The sequence below is a fragment of the Maniola jurtina genome, chromosome 15, assembly GCF_905333055.1.
Source record: "Maniola jurtina chromosome 15, ilManJurt1.1, whole genome shotgun sequence".
Taxonomy (NCBI): Eukaryota; Metazoa; Arthropoda; class Insecta; order Lepidoptera; family Nymphalidae; genus Maniola; species Maniola jurtina.
Window position 1 is genome coordinate 7,281,474 of NC_060043.1, and position 25,603 is coordinate 7,307,076.

The following is a 25,603-nucleotide window of genomic DNA, read 5'->3' on the forward strand; positions in this document are numbered from 1 at the left end:
ACCTTTCAAACAAAAAAAAACTAAATTAAAATAGCTGTGACATCAGTATAGACTTCTTCTTTCCTCTTTCTTCTCTCTGGGTTGGTTTTCCGTCTGTTGCCCCTTCCCGCCGAAGTATCAGTACAGACTTATGGGCAGACATACGGACGAAACTATACCCTGAAGGTGAATTCTTCATTGCTATTTTTCCGAAACTAGGTATAATTACATCAATGGATTGAATTCCAAATGTGAAACGAGAATATAATTCTCAGACACATTAAAATTCTCTCTAAATCTATTCACGGCTTCCAATGAGCCCGTAGTATAGATAAATGTTAATTATTTGCACTTTTCCATCGAAAGACCGTTGACTCCGAACCGGTAAGCAGATATCGACGATAAATATTATCATATTTGCTCTCAGCTTACGCGTTCGCATTTAATCACGGGATTTCATTAATCCAGGATTAAATTTGTATTATTTAACCTTTAATCGTCTTAATTGAATTTAAATTTCTCTGTTCTGATTTATCCATTTACAATGATTTGAAGCGTAATTAATTTATCGATGTGGCTGAGTAGTCGTTTTATTGTTTGAGATTCTCTAACTGTATCGTCAGCAGTTTTAATACATTTGTGCCTATAATATGCAATTTTATATCAGTAGGTTCATGGCCTTGCAAAGAGGTGGCGTGGATACATAGGAATGAACCAACGTCAAAAAACCCATGGAAGAGCAAAAATAATTTTATTTTTTACACTAGGTAATGCCTGCGATTTCATCCGCGAGGAATCAAGTTTTTAAAAATCCCTCGGGAGCTGTTTGATTTTCCGGGATAAAATATTGCCTTTGATGTCAGTCTCCAGTCTCCAGGGCTTTAGTAATACCCATCCAAGAAATCACCTCGATCCGTTGCTCCGTTGCGACGTGATTGCAGCACAAACTTGTGACAAACCAATAAACAAACAAACACACTCTCGCATTTATACTCGTAGTGAGTGGGTAGTGCTACCTACCTACTCGGGCGAGTTTGACAAAACTTCATTAAAGTTCCTACTTGTATTGGTTTAGCTTGAACAATCGCGATGTAAAGTTGCATGAATTGACCTGAATTGTATCTATAGACTTTGTGATTTTCAGTACAGCAGTGCCTTCTAAATGGAAATGGCTACATCATTCCCCCTCGAACTACCGAAGCTAATATCTGGTTAAAATAGCTTCATACAAATAAACTACTACAAGTGAGAAATAACAGTTTACGAGCATTCGAGTTTGACGAGTTATTAGCAACAGAATTGTATCATAGTATCTATTACTTATCTTCGGAGCGTAGGCATTCGTCACGCGGCGTGTGTGTGCTGATAACGACCTCCAGTGTTGCAGTGCTGAAGTAACTCATTTACTTTAGCGTTTAAACTATCGTGAGTGATCTTCATTACAAATGGTATGCAGCGTATTTTATAAATCAGTTAACATGATAAAGATTCGTTGTCTCTGCTATTGACAAACGTTCGAACGATTTTAGTACATCAACACATTCATTGGTCCTAACCTCAGAAGACTTTGTATACCTATGTATGATGGTTTAACTCACTTGTTTGTCGCAGTATGCCCGACTAGTTTCGAACCTGTCCGGGTCCTTATTCATGCCCCATAGGCCTCTGTGCATGTGGCTCATGACGTCAGGCTTACCATACGTTTATCCGAGACTTTCCAGTGCGGCCAGTCTAGCCATGTGATGATAAGCACGCCTGCCCAGACAAACCTGGTAATAGGTGTTTAAACAACCGTTCAAGTTTTGTAAAATATCCAAAGAAAATAACTTTCCGCAGCAGTTTTCTTACATATTAAAATTGTCATGATAGAGTAATGACATAGTATAGACATTCACACACATTTATTTCAAATAAACTAACAGGGAATTTATAACACATGAATCATTTGCGAACTAATAAGACAGATTGCATATCTTTTATATTATCTCTAATGAGTTGACAATTTGCAACTGACGACGACTTGTGTGTGTTGATAAAGACTACTGTTTATTTAAACGAACAAGTGAAAATTAAAAATTTATAACACCCCCGAAGAGTGAAGGTTACAGTAACTAGAAAAGAGCTGTTAACTTTCAAACGGCTGAACCGATTTTCTTGAATTATAGCTAAAAACACTCTCAATCAAGCCACCTTTCAAAAAAACACTAGATTAAAATCGGTTCATTAGTTTAGGAGCTACAATGCCACAGACAGATACACAGATACATAAGTCAAACTTATAACACCCCTCTTTTTGGGTCGGGGGTTAATAAAATTAGATGGTTTTACATGATGACTAGCAATTCTACATATACTTAGTATACAAACAAATAAAAAAAAGGAAGACTATTTCTACGTGTGGTGGCTTCATCAGTAAGCCATTTGAAACAAACATGCACGAGCTACGTCTGTAAAACATAAAATATGACTACAACAGGTTCAGTTTAGTTCATTATTGGATAGTGATATCGATCGAATAAACACAATGAACATCGATTTTTAACCCCCGACCCAAAAAGAGGGGTGTTATAAGTTTGACGTGTGTATCTGTGTATCTGTGTATCTGTGTGTCTGTGTATCTGTGTATCTGTGTATCTGTGTATCTGTCTGTGGCATCGTAGCGCCTAAACGAATGAACCGATTTTAATTTAGTTTTTTTTGTTTGAAAGGTGGCTTGATCGAGAGTGTTCTTAGCTATAATCCAAAAAAATTGGTTCAGCCGTTTAAGAGTTATGAGCTCTTTTCTAGTTTTCTTGTAGAAAAGAAGGTTAGATAACCGTTAGGTTCTTAATATTATGTCAATTGACAAATGTCAAGCTGTCAAGATGAACGTTGCCTAAATACCCTAAATACATAATTATTTATTTGAAAATGATGTTTTGGAAAATTCAAATACTTTGGATCGTCGGGGGTGTTATAAATTTTTAATTTACACTTGTTCATTTTCTACAACGAACACTTAATCAATGAATCGATTATATTATTTGTTTTATCAGGCACTTTCGTGATAGTTTCCTAGATAGGAAACAACAATATCAAGTATTTTGCGATATTACAGAGACATCCAAGTTATTACTTTTTTAATTACACTTATAGAAATATGTAGGTATTGCATGTATCTAAGGAATACGCTATACTATAGCTAATACTATGATATCATGAAGACACCTCCGCTCCTTATCAGTTAAATCATATTATTAACAACTAAATGCAACTAATTTCTTATCAGAAAATGTTTACCTAGTTACAAGAACTGAATTGATAATTTACATTAAATGTTTTCACATTTAATGTAATTTATCAATTCAGTTCTGAGCGTAGTCTTTGTAACTTGTAAGTTGCTGAAATTATTAGAAAATTAGTGATACATTTATCTGTACCTACTTGATCAATGTGGTTATCGATCAAGAATCAAGATCAAGAGTCAACACACTTCTACCATCGATGGTTCTGAAAGCAGAATTTGCTGAAAGAAACATTTACATCGCTGTCTACTATCACACGTAGTTTAACACCCAGTATGTTATGATTTTGAACATCTTTAGAAAACAGTTTCTTTAACTAAATTCTGCTTTCAGAACCGTCGATAGTAGAGTCTTGATTCTTGACCAATAAGAATAAAACATTTCTTTTGAAGCGAAAATTCATTACATCAGTTCAAGGTCCAAACTTCATTAAACCAAAATATTTATGAACTAATTGTCCCGCCCCGGCTTTTCTGAAAAATCTCTGAAAAAATATTAATAGAGAGAGCTTCATGAAAAATATCGTTTTCATTTACCTACTTATTTATAACTAATGGAAAACTCAGGAAAAATCCTTTTCTTGAACAATTTTAAAGGCTTAGAATACTTGTGGAAAGATGTGAAACTAGGAGAGGGGCGTAGGGAGGTAATGGCCCAATCCGTGGCCCCGATAATTGAGCCCATTAGACTTCGCCTGCAGGTGCCTCAGCAGTGTCAACTTATTTACCATCGCGCTCCACGAGAAAATGACACTTTTCACACCTACATTCACCATATAACCTACTTTAAAGGTTACTCAGAAGCTTTAAAGATGCAATTTTTAATGGCATTATAAATTTTATTTACTTATTGTATTCTGAAAAGATTGTTGTTTTAGCGAGAAGGTCGCCTATTGTATTACTTATTTTCTTATAATAATTACTTTACTTTCTATGGTGTACAAGAAAGAAAATATTGACTTTTATTTATTTTGTAAGTAAAGAGCTCCTTTATCAAATAAACATTGTTTCCTTACGAGACTTAATTTAACGGATTACGCCAGCCGCCAGGTATTTTGCTTACTACGACTACTACGTTTTATAATCTCATAACTCCGTTGACCATCTGACTTGATAAGTTGATACGTTGGAATTCTATCACTAAGTACCTACCTAGGTATTGTACTTACAAATATTTTTTAACCCCCGACCCAAAAAGTTATAAGTTTGACGTGTGTATCTCTGTATCTTACTGTGGCATCGTAGCTCCTAAACTAATAAACCGATTTTAAAGTAGTTTTTTTTTGTTTGAAAGGTGGCTTGATCGAGAGTGTTCTTAGCTATAATCCAAGTAAATCGGTTCAGCAGTTTGATAGCTATCAGCTGTTTTCTAGTTACTGTAAACCTTCACTTGTCAGGGGTGCTATAAATTATTAATTTACACTTGTTCCCCTATTTAATTTACAGTTAATCATCCAGGTCTAGGAAATCGATAGCTGTATTTCAATGTAGATGTAGATAATCTATAAATGCGAAAGTGAAGTCTATCTGCTAGCTTTACAAGTCCTATCCGTTTAACCGATTTTTATGAAATTTAGTAGGTACCCTACAGAGATAGCTTGCATCCCAAAGACTGACATAGATCCCTTTTAGCCCCGAAAAGCAAAGAGTTGGATTGGATTTTTGAGAACCAGAATTATCTAGTACTTAATTACTTAATAATTAATTATTATGCTATTAATTGTATTTTATTTTCAGGTATGTACCTACTCGCATATTTTACCGCCGTTATCTGTTACTTGTGAGTACCTATATTTTAAATTTACATTTTTATTATTTTAAACTGTTTGTAACTGCCTTAGTAATTAAAAAAATATATTCTAGAGCAAGATTTGATTGATCGAGAATTATTCATGGAAACTCTCAATGATATCAAACTTTAACTATGACTAATAAGTATTGATAGATTCGTAGTTCCCATCGACACACGGACAATAGTGTCAGAATATAGTGGACGTCGAACGTGGAATCTTCAATTAAATCAGAGGGTTCATAACCGTTGTTAGCTACCGCCCGTATCATCCTGACACGAGAGCCAATCAGCTCAGGGCGACCGATGTACTTACTAAACATAAACGGTTTTAGGTGCTCACCCACACACAGTACAAACTATTTGATATGAGTTCACAGTTGGGGCACTATTTGCGAGCTGTAAAATTAATGCCCTTAACAGACAGACAGATAGACAGACAGACAACAAAGTGATCCTATAAGGGTTCCGTTTTTTCTTTTGAGGTACATGCAACCCTAAAAATAGGGATACTTTAGGGCTACCTGCGTCAAATATAACATTTGACGCCTGCCAATGAAGTCGAAGCCTCGACGTTTTTAACCCCCGACCCAAAAAGAGGGGTGTTATAAGTTTGACATGTGTATCAGTGTATCTATGTATCTGTCTGTGGCATCGTAGCTCCTAAACTAATGAACCGATTTTAATTTATTTTTTTTTGTTTGGAAGGTGGCTTGATTAAATGATCAAACGAACTTACCAAGTGAAGTTCGATCTTGATTGTCCCATCTTCGGCGAAGAGATTTAATATTTTTCACTTGTAAGTAGTCTTCGCTACGCTTCAACCCACTCGCACGTAGTTTAGCTATATAAGAAAGAAAGAGATAGCATGCTCCCTACTTTCATAGCAGCCCTGCCGGCTACAGGCGTCATTTAGTTTAGAGAATAACAAGGCCTCCAACGTTGATGTTTCGGGTAAATAATAAATAATTATTATAGACGGGGATGGGAGGGACCTTAAATCTCTTCGCCGAAGATGGGACAATCAAGATCGAACTTCACTTGGTAAGTTCGTTTGATCATTTAATTGTCCCATCTTCGGCTCCGAGATTTAATATTTTTCACTTGTAAGATGTTCAGAGCAAATGGAAACGTTGGAGGGCAAAATATTAAACCAAAAACAAATCTAGATTAAACAAAATAAGTAGTTATTTATTATGAAAATTAACACAAAAATTAACCTGAATCTGTATTCCATACAAAGAAAATAACTTAATTAGGCGAAACATTAAATAGTGCATTAGCAAAACCTAAATTATCGTTAGTCAAAGGTCTATTATAAAAATTCGCAAAGGTTGCTGACTGCTCTGACCAGGTAGCAGTCTTTCTTATAGTATCGACACTGACACCTGCTCGTAGTGCAGCAGAAGCAGTTGCAAGTCGAGTACTATGAGCACTAAATATTGCCGTATCGACACCACTAGCTGTGAGAATTTGTTTTATCCATCGTCCAATGGTTTGGGACGAAGCAGGATGAAAGGGTTTTTAGTAGTAAGTATAAGTCTATCATCGTGACTAGATCTGCAGATCGAGGTCATCGTTATATAGGATACTAGTGTATCCGCTGGGCAAACGCTTGGCCGTTGTATAAAATAAGGGAGGTCAAGTCTCGGTTGTGATTTGCCTATCCCTGAAGTTTTAATAATATCGGTAATCGTTACAACAATCCTTTCACTGCTCATTTTAATATTTGGGATCCTAATTAACGTTAATATCTGACATCTTTGTCCAGTAGACAAGGCTAGTAGAACTACTAGCTTTTTAGTGAGTTGTTCCAAATTAAGAGAGCTATTTGGGTATAAGTTTGCAAGGTAATTAAGAACTACATTTGGATCCCAAGTGGTATCATACTTAGGAAAGGTTGGTTTAATTTTAAAAACACCTTCGAGAAACCCTCTTTACTCGTTCATCTTGGCCCACCTTATTTATGGTAATAAGAGATAAAGCTGAACGATGATTATTTAATGAACCATAAGAGGATACATTCCTTAAGCAATCTGCTAGGAAGTCCAGCAAGTCATAAACCTGAATATCTAAAGGATCTAAACTTTTAGTATTGCAATAGCCATACCATACCATAGTTTAAAGCTAGAAGTATACTGGGATTTTGTACTATTCGACAAGGATGCAAGAATTGTACTCATTGCTGATGGAGGGACTTGTTGCCTGGCGAAAGCTTGCCTGATAATACACCCACCACCAGGGAAAGGCACCGATGAAGAGGATGGGTTTCCATGTCCCTTTTCCAAAAATACATCGTAGATAATTAAGTATATCTTTATATGTATAAATTATATATATATTCGAAATCTGCATAATGGATTTGATATCAAACTCTAGCCATCTGTCTGAAGTTAATTTTTTCTTGACATATCTACATTTTTTATTTTATTTTTTCCATATCATGTATCTAAGTACTTCTAAATTCGCAACACTTCTTGGTTTTTTGTTGGTTATATCTCCTAAATTGATTTGTTTTGACGTCATAATATAGCCTCTAACATACGGGACGGGATTTATATTAAATTTAATGTGTAGTTTGGCAATAATGAGGGAATCGATAAACAAACAAACACACATACATAGCTGCCAAATTCTCTGTCTTACCCTAGTTGGGTACAGAATGGTCTTGTTCGATAAGATTTGATAGGTATTCTCTAGTTCGTTCTTCAAATTATGTATTACATTTTTACAACAGCTATAATCCTTAACTACATACGCAAAACACAAAAATGAAAATATTATATATACAAAAGTTTTAAACTATCTGTAAGAAAAAATTACGAGTATTAAAAATACCTAGTATTGAGATGTGATAGTCGTACTACAATTTCAGGTATATTCTAAATAATCCAATAAGAATTTTCAAAAAACTTTCAGAAAACTTTCAAAGAATTTTCAGAAAACAAGTGTTACGTCCGTTCTCGGAAAAGCCTCGACCGATACTAGTTTCCTAGTTCGATTCCTACTGCATGTTTGCGCAGTTTTATGGTGTATTTCAAGTTTATTTTTGGTAACAAATAATAATTAAATTTAGATGTTTTCTTTAACCCCTTCATAACATATATTGTAAATATGTTTTACTTTCATGAGTACTTAATTCTATTTATAAATAAAGAAAAATAATCCACCTAAATGATAGTTTTACATGACTATAATTTTATAAAATTATAACTTTTTTGGTTTGGATTTTTCTAATTTAAAAAATGCCAATTGAAACTTTGAATCTGTCACTTTGTTAGTTCAGGACCTCATCTTTAAAAAAAAATATATATGTCTTTGTATGAATTGACCTAGTAACTTTTGATGTAGTGAATGTCAAAGATGAGACGAAACCCAAAATTCACTAATAGTCTTTTGATATTTCAGGCCATAAAATAAAAAATAAAAATAAATTGGGAAATATTTTCTTCCAATTTAATAAAACAGGAAATATTCTACAATGTAGTATGAATATATTTTACGTAAATGCAGTGTTTAACAAAAAATGAAGCGGCAAAATGGCTCAAAAATGACCAAAGCCGTGTCAACGATCTTAAGCCAAAAAGTAAAACCAAGAACTCGTAAAGAGAAAAAAAAATCTTAAATATTTTGTGTGATTTCTGTGTATTGGTACCAAAAAGTAAGCTTCTTTGCGGTCTAGGTTTACTATATAAGACTTTTTGGTCATTGACTTAATTGCAGTCCTAATATCTTCTATTTTGAAGTGACTTATATTTACAAACTTATTAAGCTTTTTTTTTTTTTTTTTAATTTAAAATAATACGTTTTTCACCGTTACTTTTAGGGACCAGAAAAATACCTTGAAACAAATTGGCCCTTACACGGTTCACATCTACGAATTGCTTGAGAAAAACTTAAACTCATTATTATTATTATTATTGGGAAGAGATATTTTTGGATAAGATGTTGGGTCCTGAATTGGTAATTCGGTGAATGGAATTTTATACCCAGAAATGCTATTAAGAACAGCTTCATCATTAGTAATATTTTTCCAAGCTCTCATGAAAAAATTTTAAACGACCCGCATGTACCTGGGAACTTATCGTTTCTGCTTCGCCAGCCACGACTGCTTGTGACGTCGAGACGTCGATGGTGGCGGCGTTGACGCTCGCTGCCCGCTGCAAACCGGCTGTGGTTGGTACGCTGTTGAACGGCGCTGGTAAACCTGCGTCGGCGTGAATTTGGCCCCCCTGCCGCGGGTCGGCTGACATCCGCCGCGGTAGTTCGAGTGTGTACGCGGCAGGGAGGGCTTGAAGTTTAAATCACTTGATGCGGCTGAAGATTGGATAAGTTCCCCCGTCTTCTGGATGCCCCGTGAAGACTTGATGAAATCAACCAATTTTTCTGTCGACCATAGGCGTCACGAGTGAGCGTCTGGTTTCAGATTCTAAATAATGGGAGTCAGCAATCAATTTACCCGCGTCTGCAAGATTTTTCAGAATCGCCGGTGCTTCTATTTGTTTAGTTAGCATGTCCGACATTGTCTTGTTGAGTACTGTAAAAGCACATGCCAGCTGGTTTTGCTTTTTTTAAAACACGGGAATCTCTATTCCGGGCCGACTCTGTTAGCATTGCGCTAATTTCTGGATTGAGCACGGAGGGCTTCAGCAGGGGACAGATTTTTGGGAATAAGCATTTTTTTTTTTTTTTTAATAATTCGCCCCTTACCTCCTTTTTTAGTCCCTCTTTAAGGAGGCTCTCGAAATCCCCTAAAGCGAGTAAGAGTTCTAGTCGGCACTAGGGGGTGCATTTGTAACCTCTGTCAGATCGGGTACTGTATGTAGATGCTGCCACCGCCGCAGGTGGTGATGGCGGGGGCTCCACGCCCCATACTTCTGGCTCAATCGAGTCAGCCCTGTGTGGAATTTCCACGACAGAAGGTAGCGGTCGTGCTGTTGGTTGCGGGGACCGGGGAAAGTTGAAAAGATAAATAAATAAAAGAAGGGTTAATATCTCGTATTAACTCATAATATATTGCTATTGGTCAATATCTCGTATTAACTCATAATATATTGCTATTGGTCAATATCTCGTATTGACTCGAAGCCGTTTTGTTTTTTTTTTTTTTTTTTTAATCTACGGTCTAATATCACGTAGTAGATCAGAGATATAATTGCTATAAGTAGCCAAGAAATAGCCAGCATGGAAACAAAAAGAATAACTTTTTCGTACATACCTTCACTATCCGATCCGTAATGCTGGCGTCGTAATTTTTCTTCATATTTTCTAATCTTTTTACGCCATTTTTTTTCCTTATGCTATGCTTATGCACAGTGCTATGTGCCTTCTTTTCGGCATGGTAATTAACTTGAGAAATATTTTATTTTTTTATTATTTTATTATCTTTTACTACGTGCGGTAGTCGCGCGCGCACGAAAACGAATGACGCCTGTAGCCGGCAGGGCTGCTATGAAAGTAGGGAGCATGCTATCTCTTTCTTTCTTATATAGCTAAACTACGTGCGAGTGGGTTGAAGCGTAGCGAAGACTACTTACAAGTGAAAAATATTAAATCTCGGAGCCGAAGATGGGACAATCGAGAGTGTTCTCAGCTATAATCCAAGAGAATCGGTTCAGCCGTTTGAAAGTTATCAGCTCTTTTCTAGTTATTATTGTAACTTTCACTTGTCGGGGGTGTTTTAAATTGTTAATTTACACTTGTGTTAGAAGTTCCCTCACTATCGTGAACTGTGTCGGTACTGAAGAAGTTTCACTTCTTTAGTGACATTGCAAATACTAGTAGGACATTGACTGCGACTGCACCTTTACAAGGTCGGTAATAGCTAATTAGAGGTTTGAATTTCAGTCTCTTTTTAAACCTGAAAAAGCGGAATGTTAATTGGACGCAGACGAGTCAGGTTTCAATCAGCAATTTGAAGCTTTAAGTTCGCATTTTTGTCGGATTTTTTACGGAATCGAAGTTATTCTTAGCCTTTTTATTTCGTCCTCCCGATTCATAGTAATAAAGCGTCATTCATTCTATGATATTACTTTCAAAACGAGTGTCGGAATGTTACAAATAAATAATAGCAATGGATATCGGCTCGTAATGTTTTCTTTAACGGCGGCCTGTCCGTCACTCGCTTCATACCAAGGTAGTTGGTTCTCATTTGAATAGGTACTAACCAATCAAACTCGATGTAATTTTGTAGACTCGTAGACACTAATACTTATCTATGTCGGTGTTTTGTCAGACTTCTGTAAAAACGTCGTAAAAATAACCAGTTTAAAGTTACACGGGTTTGAAAATTTGTATGTAAATTCTTGAGACCGCGTAACTTTGAAATTGAACATTTTAACGGAAATGTGGAAAACCACAGACATAAATAAATATTAGTTCCTAGAACTTATCTACATGGTATCTACAAAATTTCATTGAGTTTGATTGGTTAATATTATTAGTATTCAAATGCCAAATTACATTTGTTTGGTACATTGTCACTACGAATAATATCCTCTTAAATACACCGGATTATATTCCGATTATATTTGTATACAAAATATGAATCACGAATAAATGTTCGTAAGAGCTGTTTTGTTTTGATTAAGTAATAATATTGACCGGCGATAATGCTGTCGTGAGTCACTACTTAGAGCTATTTTTCCGAACAGAATTTCCCACTGCAATAAACATAAAAGGAACTTAATGTTTCTGCTAATAAAAATTTAAGGTACCTACCTACTTAATACAAAATAATTATCAAAGGATAACATCCTTAGATGATGCAAATTTTTCATTTTTAAACGTTTGTTCTGAACTCTGATTGTAACTATTCAAGTTAACGTTAATTTTGCGTAGTAATATGTCTGCCAAAATTTATGTCAAATCATGAAATTTTCTTAAAAGTTCATCTCCAAACTATATTTATAACATAACACACACACACACACACACACAGTTAACGGTAACTTTTGCTATGGGCACCAAATGTAACTTTTCAAGTTAAGTAGATAAGCCAATTGCCATTTATGTCAAAAAATCAATTTTCCCGAAATCTTTCTTATTTGTTTGAGTCTTTATTAATGACATTATACAGTACCATCTTTTTCTAGCTGTAACAATATTATTATTAATCTATGCATACCTATACCTATACCTATACCTAACGTAATATCGGCGTAAGTCAGCCATCTCGAGCTCGTGGATCGTATTTATATTGACCACAAAACACACCCCGCTCGATCTTATGACGTAAATATTTGCCAAGTAACCGATCACCGATCTTATTGACAGCTATAATATGATATCCTGCTGTATAAAATAAAGAAGGTATACGCGATACCCACTTGAATAGTGTGCAGTCGAACGGACACAATACTTTGATCCCTCAAAATCAATAGGCACGTGCCGACACGGTTGGTTTAGTTAAACTTAATACCTTCAAAGTAAGAGTGAATAGGCATCTTCTAGACTAGCGCTCTCCAACCTAGACCTTGAGCTTCTTTAAGCCTGATTGTCGTCAAGCGCAAGCCTATCAAGCCATAAAAGTCTTCAGTCTACTTTCAAAAAATTAGTTATGATCACTATTATTAGGCAGCCTTTATACTTTTAGAACTAATTTTTATGAAATCATCGTGCCGTATCTGCCTGTTTGGAAGAGCCAAGGTCCAAAGTGCTGAATGGATGTTTTTGTGTTACTTGTCCACGAATTTATCTCTTCTTCTCGCGTCGGTGTCTCAGTTTTGAGGATCGAGACTCCATCGAGATATCATTTCCTTCACTATGTTGCTTTATTTCACTCTCTTGAAGGCCGTAAGGAAGGCATTGCAGAAGGGTGTGTCGACCGCTTTTCTTATATGGTCAGACCAGCGCGCAACGTCTCGGCCTACGTCCGCTCTTTCCTCCAATCTTGCCAATGAATTGTGTAGTTTCAAAGTAACACGTGTTCAAAGGTTTGTATGTAAAATGTAAATAGATATATTTGCCGTGTAACTTTCATTTTTACAGAAATCTGGAAAACTACAGATAAAGATATTCATTATTAGATCTTGTATAGAAAGTCGTGAAATCGTGAATACTTGCCAGTTTACTTACTCTTATATAGGTACTAGGTAGGTATTATACTCCTAAATCGCTGCACTAAAAGGGTGTAGTGAAGAATATAGTACAGTCGAAAAGAGCAAAACACTGTGTCGTGGGGAGAACTGTCACTAGTGTGTGGTCCCCGCGCCCGCGAACCCAGCGCCCCTAAGCCCTAGGGCTGTCAACTTTCAAGTTTTAAAAATAAAATATCTCTTATTCTCGTATTAAAGCATGCAGTTTTATTCATTCCTATGTTTTTAAATATTGGTAGATATCTTGCAAAGAATAATAAGTTGAGTAAAAATATATCGTTTAATATACTCTTAATACTCAAAATCTATCAGGTGACCCGCCTGCTCAAATGCTCGCTATTTAAAAAAAATGCGTATTGTACAGGATGATGACGATAATATAGTGTCATGGCACCTGTCAATCCTACTACTGTAGGTACTAACTACGTATGTTGATAGTAATCACAGTCATGAATGACATAAAAATTTTCAAAACAGTTTTTTTAAAATATACCGTGGGAACTCTTTGATGTTCCACTTCCAGGACAATAAGTAGTCTCCGAACTGTAACCTATTTTGGTCAAAATTGGATGAGATTGACCGTAAGAAGCTAGCAAACATATAGACAGATACACTTTCATACAGTTTATAATATTAGCAGGAACATAACGTTGGCAGCCCTATCTAAAACTCTCCTCTAATTAAGAACTTCGCCGCCTGACGTAAATTAAAATGTCAGCAGATAAATTCTCGTCGTGAAATTGCAAGAACCATTTGTAATGATAATTTTCGAGCGCGATTGTACTTATTTATTTCCCTATAAATCCTTGGGCAGACAGGTATTCGGTCTTTATAAAGGTTCATCGGTTCTTATTACATTCCAAGATTTGTGATCATGCTTTTAAAACCTGGCTGCTCATATACCTACGTAGTTTGAAAGGATAAGAAGACTTTAGTTCTAATTAGTAAAACAATAACGTATACGCTGACAATAATGTAATTACAACAAAGATATTATTAAACTCCAGTGTAAAACTCATGCAAAATGTGAAGCCAAAGTACAATTTTGTGTGTGTCACAGACTACTGATACTGACCTGAGGCCTGAGGTTTACGCACCTTTTAAGACCTACGAGAATGCTTAAAAAAATGGAGACCTGTTACCAGGGTTGAATTTCAAAAGATAATTGTTTTTACTACGAATAAATCTGCATCTTTTATTAGGAGGGTCAGAACTCATAACCTGAAAGAAAATATACTTAGTTAAGGCAGAAAAGAGTATAAGTATCTATTTATTCATTCAATAGGTACCTGTATTTATACGTAGCGTGGCAATAACCGACCCCACCGATACAACCGCTAAAGATTAGTTCCAAAGATTAACTTCGAGTAATAGAAAAGAAGATAAATATCTGTATGTTTTTAAAGAGCTAATGTTTATTAATGGATAAAAGTGAATGAATCAGCATAAGGAACGGTTCTTAGACAGTCCGTGATCGACTCTTACAATACTATGCATTGGAAAGCTGGCGCCTGCTCATGCACGAACGTAGCCAAGACGCACGAATTACATTCACACAGTTTCAACTTACATTTGGTCAATAAAACTATAGATATTTCAATCGTTTAATACCATAGCTAGTAAAAATGAAATGGCCATGACATATACAGATACAAGTAATACAGATGGATGGACTGAACGAAACTTATGGGTTCTTTGTTTACTACAAAACTCTAAAAAACAGTTGCAAATGACATAAGCAGTACAAAACTTAGTTAATCGAATCGAGGGTCCAAAAAGATCACATAATATTCATCGACTTGGGGCAAATGAAAAAATGTAAGACAAAATCTCTTTAAGACAAGACAAACAAAAAAGTACAGCCCATTTAGCCCTATAATATCCAATAAATTATAATATTATATAGTCAAGGAAGACAGTAAACCGAAATGTAGTGGATATTTTCCTACTAGAATGTAAGGGACTAAGGTGCACTTAGAAAGAATTTGAGAACCCTCTAAACCGCTTAGGGACTGGTTTTCGTTTTGACATTTGCATAGAAAATTTTAATCCCTGGCTTTATCAACTTCGATCTACGTGTAAATACCCTTAAAACAAATAATAATTGAACACGCTTTCAAGGGTTTTCCAAAACAACCCCTAGAAGGGAGTGTTAGGGGACTTTGAAGTTGACTCTGCGAGGACAACATTGCAAGTACGATTACAGTGGATAATTCTAAGGCGCCATCTCCACGGGGGAGAGAATCGCAGTGAATCCGACATACTATCGTCGGCGATAGTATTGACCTGTGAAGATTGGCTGTTATGAATTGTATCGAATTTTATGGCACGGCAAGACTATACTGCTCTCCTCATTGCTGATTTGATCACGTGGAGAAACTTCGAGCATAGCTCTCCTATCTGTAGATACATACTGGTGAAATACTCGGAACACCGAAGAAGAAAAAGGAGAACGAAGGAGAGACGCTAGAAAAGCGAATTCGTCGATGAAAGTAATTACCTCAGGTAGCATCAAAATTTACTATTTCGTTATCGCTTTTTTATCCGTCAAAGCGCATTAGTAATCAGATTTCCCGCTGTGGTATTATCGGATCGGGGTCAACGCTACGGGGGAGGCTACATTAAAGTAGGTTATGTTCAAAGGGCGATAAAAAAGTTACTAACTGCCTGTTGATATAATATGCCTCTTTAATTGGACTAAGGCCTAACATTGTTTTCGCTAAATCGAGCTATATTTTCTATCTTTCAACATACAGAATACAGATCCTTATTTAGGGGATTTGTTTAAAATTCCAGCCATCTTTGAATTTTCAACAAAACTTACCTTTTAGATTAATTACGTTATTACAGCTAGTAAAACGTTTTGGTACGTCCAGAGAACAAGTGGATTCCTCAATTACATCAATGAGCATTTCAATCTTTCTATACCTTAGTTGATAGATCAAGATATAAGTCATATCTTTTATTTACACAAATAAACATTTTTATCCTTTCATAATATCTGCGGTTGTATTCTCCACCTTATTCAATAGATTTAAAAAGTATGAGGTAAGTTGGCACAGGTAACACAGGGTAAAAGTTGAATACTAAAGGATGAGTTACGAACATAGACCATAGTCTTTGGCAATTTATGACTCTGTGGCATTTCCCATTACCTATGCGGTTAGAGGAATGCAAGAAGCCGGTGATTCATCGAGGGCGGTGCGGAGGTCGCGCGCTTGTCGGTGTCGTCATACGATCTCCGCATCGTGAAAATGTACTCAGACGTCGATTTGAATACGCTTCAATAGGTAATGTTGATTTTGTAGTCGAGAAGGACATTAGAATAACGCAAAATAAAAAATAAACGCATATAAATCCAAAAACTTGAAGATAGATTCTAAAACGTCCCATCGTAAATGACATTGCCTGAAATGTGCCTGATTTTATAATTCTAATTATAAAGGGTATTTCTATCAAACGAATAAAGATTGCTAATAATGCAGAATTCTCAGACATATAGAAAGACAGACAGAGGAATTTTCGCATTTATAATATTAAGTTGAAATAATAAAAATAGCTCAAAATCTCACAGTTGAGACTCGAGAGCAAGAAAACGTTCCAACGAAAAAGGAACGTCTCAAAGTAATACGGAAATAAATTGCTCCTTTATTTCATGCGAAATGTTATGGTGGGAATACCAGTGAAATAGCTTTTGTTCTAAAACTTTCGAAAATAAACGATAAAAATACAACCCTCATACTACAAAGACTACAAAGTAACTATTTCAGCAAACTCGCTGTGGAAACTTTTCCGCGAGTTAAAAAACTATTTCAGTGATAGTTTTTTTTTACTTAACTTTATACAGCTGTGTGAGTAGTCCTAAAACGAGTAACACGGCACGATAAAGGCTTTACAGGCTTTACAGCACTATTATCCTTGATTATAGAAGAGAGCCAGCCCTATTTTTTAGTATATTATAGTACACCCCTGCCAAATACCAGAATTGATTTCCATCTACTATGATAGTAGATGGAAATCAATTGTTATTCCATCAAATCTGAACCTATTTCGACAATTTTTTTTTCACTGAAAATTATTATTGGAATTGGAATTAATTTAAACAAAAACTAATCTTCGAAGTGCATATTTTTAAACTGAATACCTTAGGTATTACAAAAATGTTATAGCTAATCTGTAGTTCAATATCGAATTTAAACCTAGACGTACTAAACAATTATGCACACAAAACTGGCGGTTGAGCCAGACGCTATATTTCATTCTCCGTCATTTATCCAACTTTGTCCTCTACGCAATTGGGCATAGAGGTGTTGATGGCCTGACAAACCATATAAGGTCGATATGTCGGGGTCGTTTATTGGCGTGAATTGGGCGCATCCCGGTTGTACGACCAAATCGCTATCCGTCCTACACTGTTGGTATTCGGAAGAAATGAATCAAAATTTGTGGGTTCCATTGTACGGTATCGTTGTCAAACAAAATGATAGTGATGGTCTGGTGATTAGAGCGTAGATTTCACAGGTTTAGCATTTATATGAATACTTCTTCCAATCCAATCCATCAGTTTGTAAGCGTCCACTGATGGGCATAGGCCTTTTCAAGAGCGTGTCATCAAACACAGTCCTCCGCCCTCCTCATCCACCCGCTTCCCCCCATCTTGTTCAGGTAATCGGTCCAGCACCCGTCTGGCACCGGCCATCGGTTCTACGACAGACAATGAACTGCCCAGTACCACTTCAGCTTGATAATCCTTTGAGTTATGTCGATCGCTCTTGTTCTTCTGCGAATTTCTCGTTCCAGATTTTTCTCCCGATTTTCTTTTCTATACAATGAATTAAACGAAATTGGTAATAAAATATGAGAGGAAATTCACATACTAGAAGGAATTATGGTTGCAGATGGGATTTCAGAGAAATATTACGATGTTAAACTGATGCAAACAAAAGTATTTTTTTATTCAAGTCCAAAGCTTCTCGGTTTCTTCTTATATAGATGAACACTAATTTAAAACCAGACAGACAAAACAAAAAAAAAGTTAAGAATGAACAACAATAAATAACAGACAAAAATTTATAGTTTATACTTAATAATGCTGGGGCACATTATTTCCGTGTAAGTATTCAACGTGGTCTGACGACTCATTCATCGCTGGCCATCTGGCAATGAACAGTAACACTTACAAGCTCCTGTACTGCCCTTATGCGTAGAAAGGAATGTCTGTGGCGAAGTAATAAATTAGAAATTCAATTTACGAAGACTGTCTTATATATTTCCTTACTTCTTTCTTTCCTCACAGATTCTATCCAATTTGTCACTGTAGTTTGTTGAACGTGTGAAGCTTATTTGTCCTGAACATCGTTGGATTTTTCTTCTTTTTATTGGAAAATTGTGAGATGTACTTGTCAGTAACTTGTAACTTGTTCTCTTTGGGATCGTTGAGTGCGATGGAATGTAAAGAGTTGAAAATTAATATTAATTACATAGCATAAATATAACTGAATAATGAATATACTATTGGGTTTGTGAGAGTATTACAAATATTCAAGTGCAAACTGCAAGTGTTTCAAGGAGCGTTTCATTTGCCGTCTTAAGTAATTCAATAAGCAATTGTCAGATGCTGCGCTGGGTGCTCACTGTCACGTATTACGTATTATTTATGTTTGCGTGGTCTAAGAGCACGTCAGCATTGCCACTTACATGCCGGCCTCAATTGCTTCTTTGTGCTCTGCCGCATTCGGATCGTCACTTCCTTACAACATCTATAAATAGCTTCACAGTAAATCTAAATGGATCAATTCGTTTATACAAAATGCCTTCTTAAATTTAACATGACATTTTGCTGGTAGTCCAAGACAAAGTTCAGTTCAAAACAACAATATTTCAAAACTCGAATTCAACTTTTCAAGTTATGGTGGCGTGCTCTAACTTTTGCGTACCTGAATTTTGAATATTTATATTTTGTCCTGTGTTATAATCCTCGGGTGATCGTAAACAAAGCAATTTGATTTGTGTTGTATCAGGTTTTCTTATAGGTATAACAAGGCAAACTTCTTGTTTTGAAAATTATGTAAGTTTCTCACGGCATCTATCAGAATAGTATTGAAAAATAACGTAAATTATAATATCATTCATTGGATATTAATATTCCAAGAGCTCGCTACTATTTTCAACTAACGTGTGAGATACAAGGCTAGAATTTTGTGGATACTGTTTGATACTTGATATTGATAATACGAGTAGGTTAGTTAAATAATATCTCGACTTAATAGGATAAGCGCAGTTGCAAGTTTATCCACTAAAGCTTCCAAAATGTATTTTTAGGGTTCCGTTAGACTCCGCTGTCCGTCCGTCCGTCCACCTGTCAGTTGGCTATCTCGTGAACCGTAATAGGTAGAGAGTTGACATTTTCACAGAATGTGTATTTCTATTACCGCTATAACAACAAATAACAACAATTTCAAAATGACCTGCATGAAAATTAAAAAAATTGAAAAGTGTTATTTCTTGTACGATGGTACGGAACTCTTCGTGTGCGAGTCCGACTCGGACTTGACTGATTTTTTTGTTGTTTTATTTTATCGACATGCTTCTACAAAGGGTTTGAAAATATTTAAAATACAGTTTTGATGCGTTGAAAAAATTGCCAGGCAATTTTGTTGACCACAAGTTACTTGCCAGGCGAGGCTAAAATTGTTGAGAAGGTTAGGTTCCGTAACTTACTCTAAAGCTATAGGAATCAATCTTCTTAATCTCTTAAGACTATTGTAATTTGTGAATACAGATTAGGTGATTGCAAGTCAGGTCATAAGCCAGATTTGCCAGCCTTTGTATGATGTACCTATCTTAAAAGATTTTCGAGGTAGCAACGAGGTCTTGAAACATAATGACATTTAAACATTTTGAATTGTATATAGAGAAAAAAAAAACCGCTAAGTAATCTGTAAAATTTTCCTCTCTTAAAAACTATAACTATTCTAACTTCTAAATACTATCTATGGTCATAATATCATATTAGAGACTGCTATACTCTGTAAGACATTCATTTTATGAAAAAATATCCTCTTGTATCTCATACTTGACAAAACATCGAATACAATAGCATGTTCTTTATACAAATCAATAGAAACAGAGTGTTTCGCATCATGCTTTGTCCTTCGTACCTCTATAGAATAAATTTTTCATGCAACTCTAGTTCAATTGCTTCAGCGTAATCCTTTCTACGGAGCGATTGAGAGCAAATCGTATCGGCAGAATCGATACCTGCCTAGTGCCTCGCAGACACAATATGTAAATGTTTATCGCTTGTACCGACCGCTTCCCAGATTAATTCAATCGGATGCGCTCAGCGGATATATCGGCTCCAACTCGGACCTTTTGGGAAATCGGGTAATCATTGCTTCCCTTTGATCTGAAGAATGACCAGTTTAATATTTCAAATATACATTTCAATTTTCCTAGGCCCGATTCATAGTCCCAGGGGCTAAACTCTTGAATATATAAATTCTTTAGACAGTCTGTAACTCAAGAAACATGTTTATTTATATTCCGTTGCAGGTCATTGATATAACTTTTCTGTCATAGTCGGGATATACCGGACCTATAGGACCGATAGCTGCTTAGTGGCTTGCAAACACAATATGTAAATTTTTATTGCTTGTACCGACCGCTTCCCAGATTAATTCAATCGGATGCGCTCAGCGGATATATCGGCATCAACTCGGACCTTTTGGGAAATCGGGTAATCATTGCTTCCCTTTCGAATGCCGATTGCTAACTACCTGATTTATGAGCTTTGCTTTTTTCCTATTTATTTTGCGATTGGGACTATAAAAATTTCAACCGATTTTGAAAGAATTTACGAGAATTTCAGATATTTCTTTCTTTCTTACCTAATTCTTAAATCGCATAATCATACCGGAATCACAAACAGATTTTATAAGAGCTTTCTCGTTTACAGGATATCATAGACTATAGAGTAAGACACATAAAAAAAAATAGACAAAACACGCTTTACAGTGGTATTTTTACTCTACGCAAGAAATTTTATAATAGACTCTTTTGTATATTCTTATTTTTATATACTTTTTTAAGCAAATAGACTGTAGTGTAGTCACAAAAGTGTACGCCTAAAGGAAATTAATCTTCTCTAAAAAAAGACATTCGCAAGCATTCATAATAAACGGATTTCATTTCGCAAGTTCAATGGAGAGATTTGCGTCAGCAAATTTCATGTATTACACTGACTTATAAAGATAAATCTTCGCCATCATTTTTAAAGTCTTTCGTTTCAAAGCAAGGAGATTTACTCGGCGTTATGATTCCGAGGAACATTTTCCCGGCGGGGCAGAGAGCCTCATTTCCTGGGTTCACGAGCCGGGCCAATGCGACGCTCCGAAATATTATTTTAAGCTTCCGCCAACATCTCTCAACGCACGACACCCGGTTGAGCTTTGTCCCTATTCAAATTTCCATCTCGCTTTGTGTTTCCCAATAACGTACTTACTGTTACAATGCCATGAGTTGAACAGACTCTTAATAAGTTTTTTGTTGTTTCTGTTTATATCTTTTGTAACATCATCCGTCTTCTTTACCACTAATACCTATACATAACTGTTAAGCTATATAGCCTTCTCTTCTAACTGGATTTATCAACGCCGTACTATCAATTTGACGCGTTGGTTTTATGATACACGAACTCGAACTGAATAGGGGCGTCATTTGCACAGGAAAGTGGCATTAGTGGCAAGTATTAGGCTTATGTAGTACTTAAAAGTGGCGAAAGTGATGATTGAAAGTTACAAGATAAACATGGTTGCATCCCGGGGAAGGACATACAGGTCTACGCTACTTTTGGTCCCGTAATTTCAGAGTTCCCACGGGATTTTTAAAAAACCTTAATCCACACGGATGAAGTCATAGGCCGTAGGTCGTCGGTTATCTAGTTTTCAAAATAACAATGAATTAAAACTTAACCCTTTTAACCCTTAACTAAATTTTTAGAACACACTGTGACAAATTGATGCCACTGAGACGAAAATACTATAAACCGTATTTATAGCTAGGTGCGGAGGTATGGAAGTAGTTCAATTAAGGTTGGTATTTAAGGTTGCCACCGGCGAGCTCTGATTGCCCCTACCCCCTTCTTCTCCCGTGGGACTCCCCCTGCCTCTTTTAATTTTCAAATACAACAAATACTTTCGCTTCCCGAAGACGCCTTTACTTTCATTACGGTAACGCGAAGGTGCGCGCAACAGTCTAAGTCTACCTTTTTTATTTACGGAGCCAATTTTTAAAGTTACTTTGTTCCTTTTAATTATATCTATTACTTTTTTAGGGTTCCGTGCCTCAATAGGAATAACGGAACCCTTATAGGATCACTTTGTTGTCTGTCTGTCTGTCCGTCCGTCCGTCGTGTCTGTCAAGAAACCTATAGGGTACTTCCCGATGACCTAGAATCATGAAATTTGGTGGGTAGGTAGATCTTATAGCACAAGTACAGGAATAAATCTGAAAACCGCGAATCTTTGGTTACATCATTAAAAAAAAATTAAAATGTGTTTCAATTTGCAAAGTAAGATAACTATACCAAATGGGGTATCACATGAAAGGGCTTTACTTGTACATTCTAAAACAGATCTTTATTTATTTTTATGTATAATAGTTTTTGATTTATCGTGCAAAATGTTGGAAAAAAATACCCGAGTACGGAACCTTCAGTGCGCCAGTCTGACTCGCACTTGGCCGGTTTTTTTTTTGTTATTTTAGATAGGACCTGAATTTATTCGCAAGACAGAGCTTCATTTTTGAAAACTGATTATGACTGGCGAAAATTTTAATACTGGTGTAAAAGTTTAATAATAAAATATTCTATGAGAAAGCTGCTGTGGCCTTATTATTTTTGATTTGTCATCTTTATTTATCAATATTATGTTAATGGCTCTACGTGATTTATAAGTCTACAAAATTATACAGGTGATTTTATGACTGAATTTTGTGTCGTCTGTCGTCATCAAAAGATGAATTAGCATTAGCATTAGTCGTAGTCGTAGGGACCTCACACTCCGTTGCTTAGCACTGTCTGGACTAAAAGGATTTTCATGATAAAGAAGGTGTCCTTTGAAATGTTTTAGCCTGAATGTCTTCTAGTATAATTTGGTATTTTTATTCAAACTCGAAGATCTACTGAATCTTATGTATATTCTATCTCAGCTTTTGATGAATTAGTTCTTAACAGCTACTGGTTATTATTTTTTCTAATCTAAGTTTATACGAGTAATAATCCTTGTAGCAAAATAGTACCTATACGGCTTAATTAATATACTTATTTCAGCAACTCAGCCATTTTATCATCTACTTTTGAAAATTATAAACGGCGTACATTCAGTAAAACAGCAATTTTACTCAAAGTAAAACTTAATTGGAGAAATGGATTCAATGAGCGCACGTGTATAATTTCATTTAGCACTCTAATCTTAAATGAATGTACCTACCTATTCAATGCAAACATTACAAACCATGTTTCTCTATTGGAATTATTCATACCAATTTGATTAGGAGTTTCCGTAGCCTACACAGATTTGATCAATATAATGTACGAATGAGATGCCCTGGTTTTCAATTTTATTCTGTAATAGATGTTACTAGCTGTTTTGAGATAGTGCTACAAACGTACGCGGAGTGCGCTTGTATCATAGTTCATTCTACTTGTGTGGACTTGAAACAGCAAAGAGCCATTTGTTGAATGTCAGTGTCAAAACAACATTATCATCATTCATCACTATTTTTCTTGGCATAACAACCGGGCCTCTGAAATAACAGGCAGATTATAGAAGTAGAATTTGTACATTAAACACTCTTGTAGGGTTCCGTACATCTGAATGAAAAAATGGAACCCTTAAATATGATCACACGTGTGTCAGTTTGTCAGTCAGTCTGTCACAGACATCGAGGTACAAATATGAATTTCTGTAATTCATAAACGGACGTCTAAGGTAAAAAAAATGAATTTTGAGTACGGCTTTTTCTTGCAAAAAAATTTAATCAAAAATGGTTCACAATTACACGGCTCAACAGTAGACCGTGCTCAACACTTGCAAAGTGATTTTGAAGTGTTTTTGAAAAAGATTCATTTTATGCAAAATAATGACAAGTTACTGTCCCATTATCATGATCATTATTTTCACGGGTACAGTAGTAATGACAAAATGGCGGACGAGATGGATAGCGGATGGCGGACGGCGTGATATTCGAAACGTACTGGTATAATACGATCGCTGCAGGCGAGTCTCATCTCCGGTTGTTTTACTACGAGATATTCAACGGACACACTTCAATACCCACCCGAGGCAAGGATGGCGAGTGACGTTGTAACTGGAAACGCCATTTGCATTTACATCTGCTAAGAACATCATCAGACAAAAGCGATGATTGAATCACTTCTATAGTTCAAGAATGAATAAAATTATAATCTTAGTTACTCTTATAAACTTGTTTAATAAATTATGTACTGATTATTCAATGATGTGAAGGTTAAAAGGAAGAAAGGAAGGTGTGAAGAGAAAAATTGACCGGTACCATGTTATCATAATATGCATAATGTTAATATCTACAAAACGTTGCAAACTAGAATCTTTTTACCTACACACAATTATTTTTGGACGAAGGCAAGTTCGTAGGTAGAGGGTAGAGTACGGCTGTCATAGTATAAAATGAAAAAGTAGAGAGGCATTGCGATGAAACATTTCGCAGAATTACTTGACAGATTACATTAAATAGAGTTCCCAACGGGCAGGGACAAGACAAGACTCAACAAGACTCACAAGACTCACAAGTTCATAATGTTTTCACTGTTAAAAAGTTATGAGAAAAATTTCAGCTTTCTAACGTCATCCAGACCGAAGTTATGACGGGTCGAAAATACGGCGAAACACTTCGAGAAAAAGGTACGTAGCGCCCCGGCCGCCGTTTGGCTCGTCTTGGCGGGGGCACTGCCGTGCCCCCTGATAACAGGCAAAACAGAATAATGCATTTTTATACTTGAAGCTTTTTTCGTTTTCTTGTTGTTTTCCGATATTTAACCAAGAACTAGCTATTTGTTAAGATAAATTCTAATTTTGCACGTATCCCTAATTTTAGAACTTTTAACATTTGCAATGATCTTGGACTCCCAATCAGTAAGGAAAGGAAAAATAAATATCATAATAATAATCCCATCATCATCCCAATTATCAACCCATCATGATTATGATGATCATAGAGATAAAAATCTTAGATCAATAAAAAGTAGTATAATTCTATTTGAATTTTTTATGTTCTATTTTCTTTGTCGATAGTTTATGGTCTTATTTCACCCCCTTTCGGGGTTGCACTTTATCCAGGGAACATTGTATACGCCGTCCGTTATGCATGTGTATTTGAATTGTTCTCAATCCACCTCTTCCAGACAATCTGTAACTT

General features: G+C 35.8%; 1 protein-coding gene across 8 annotated transcripts in view; it reads left to right on the forward strand.

Moving 5' to 3' along the window:
* The window catches only part of LOC123872499 (protein alan shepard), a 211,759-nt gene that overhangs the window by 80,868 nt on the left and 105,288 nt on the right, over nt 1-25,603 (forward strand). The window lies entirely within an intron of this gene.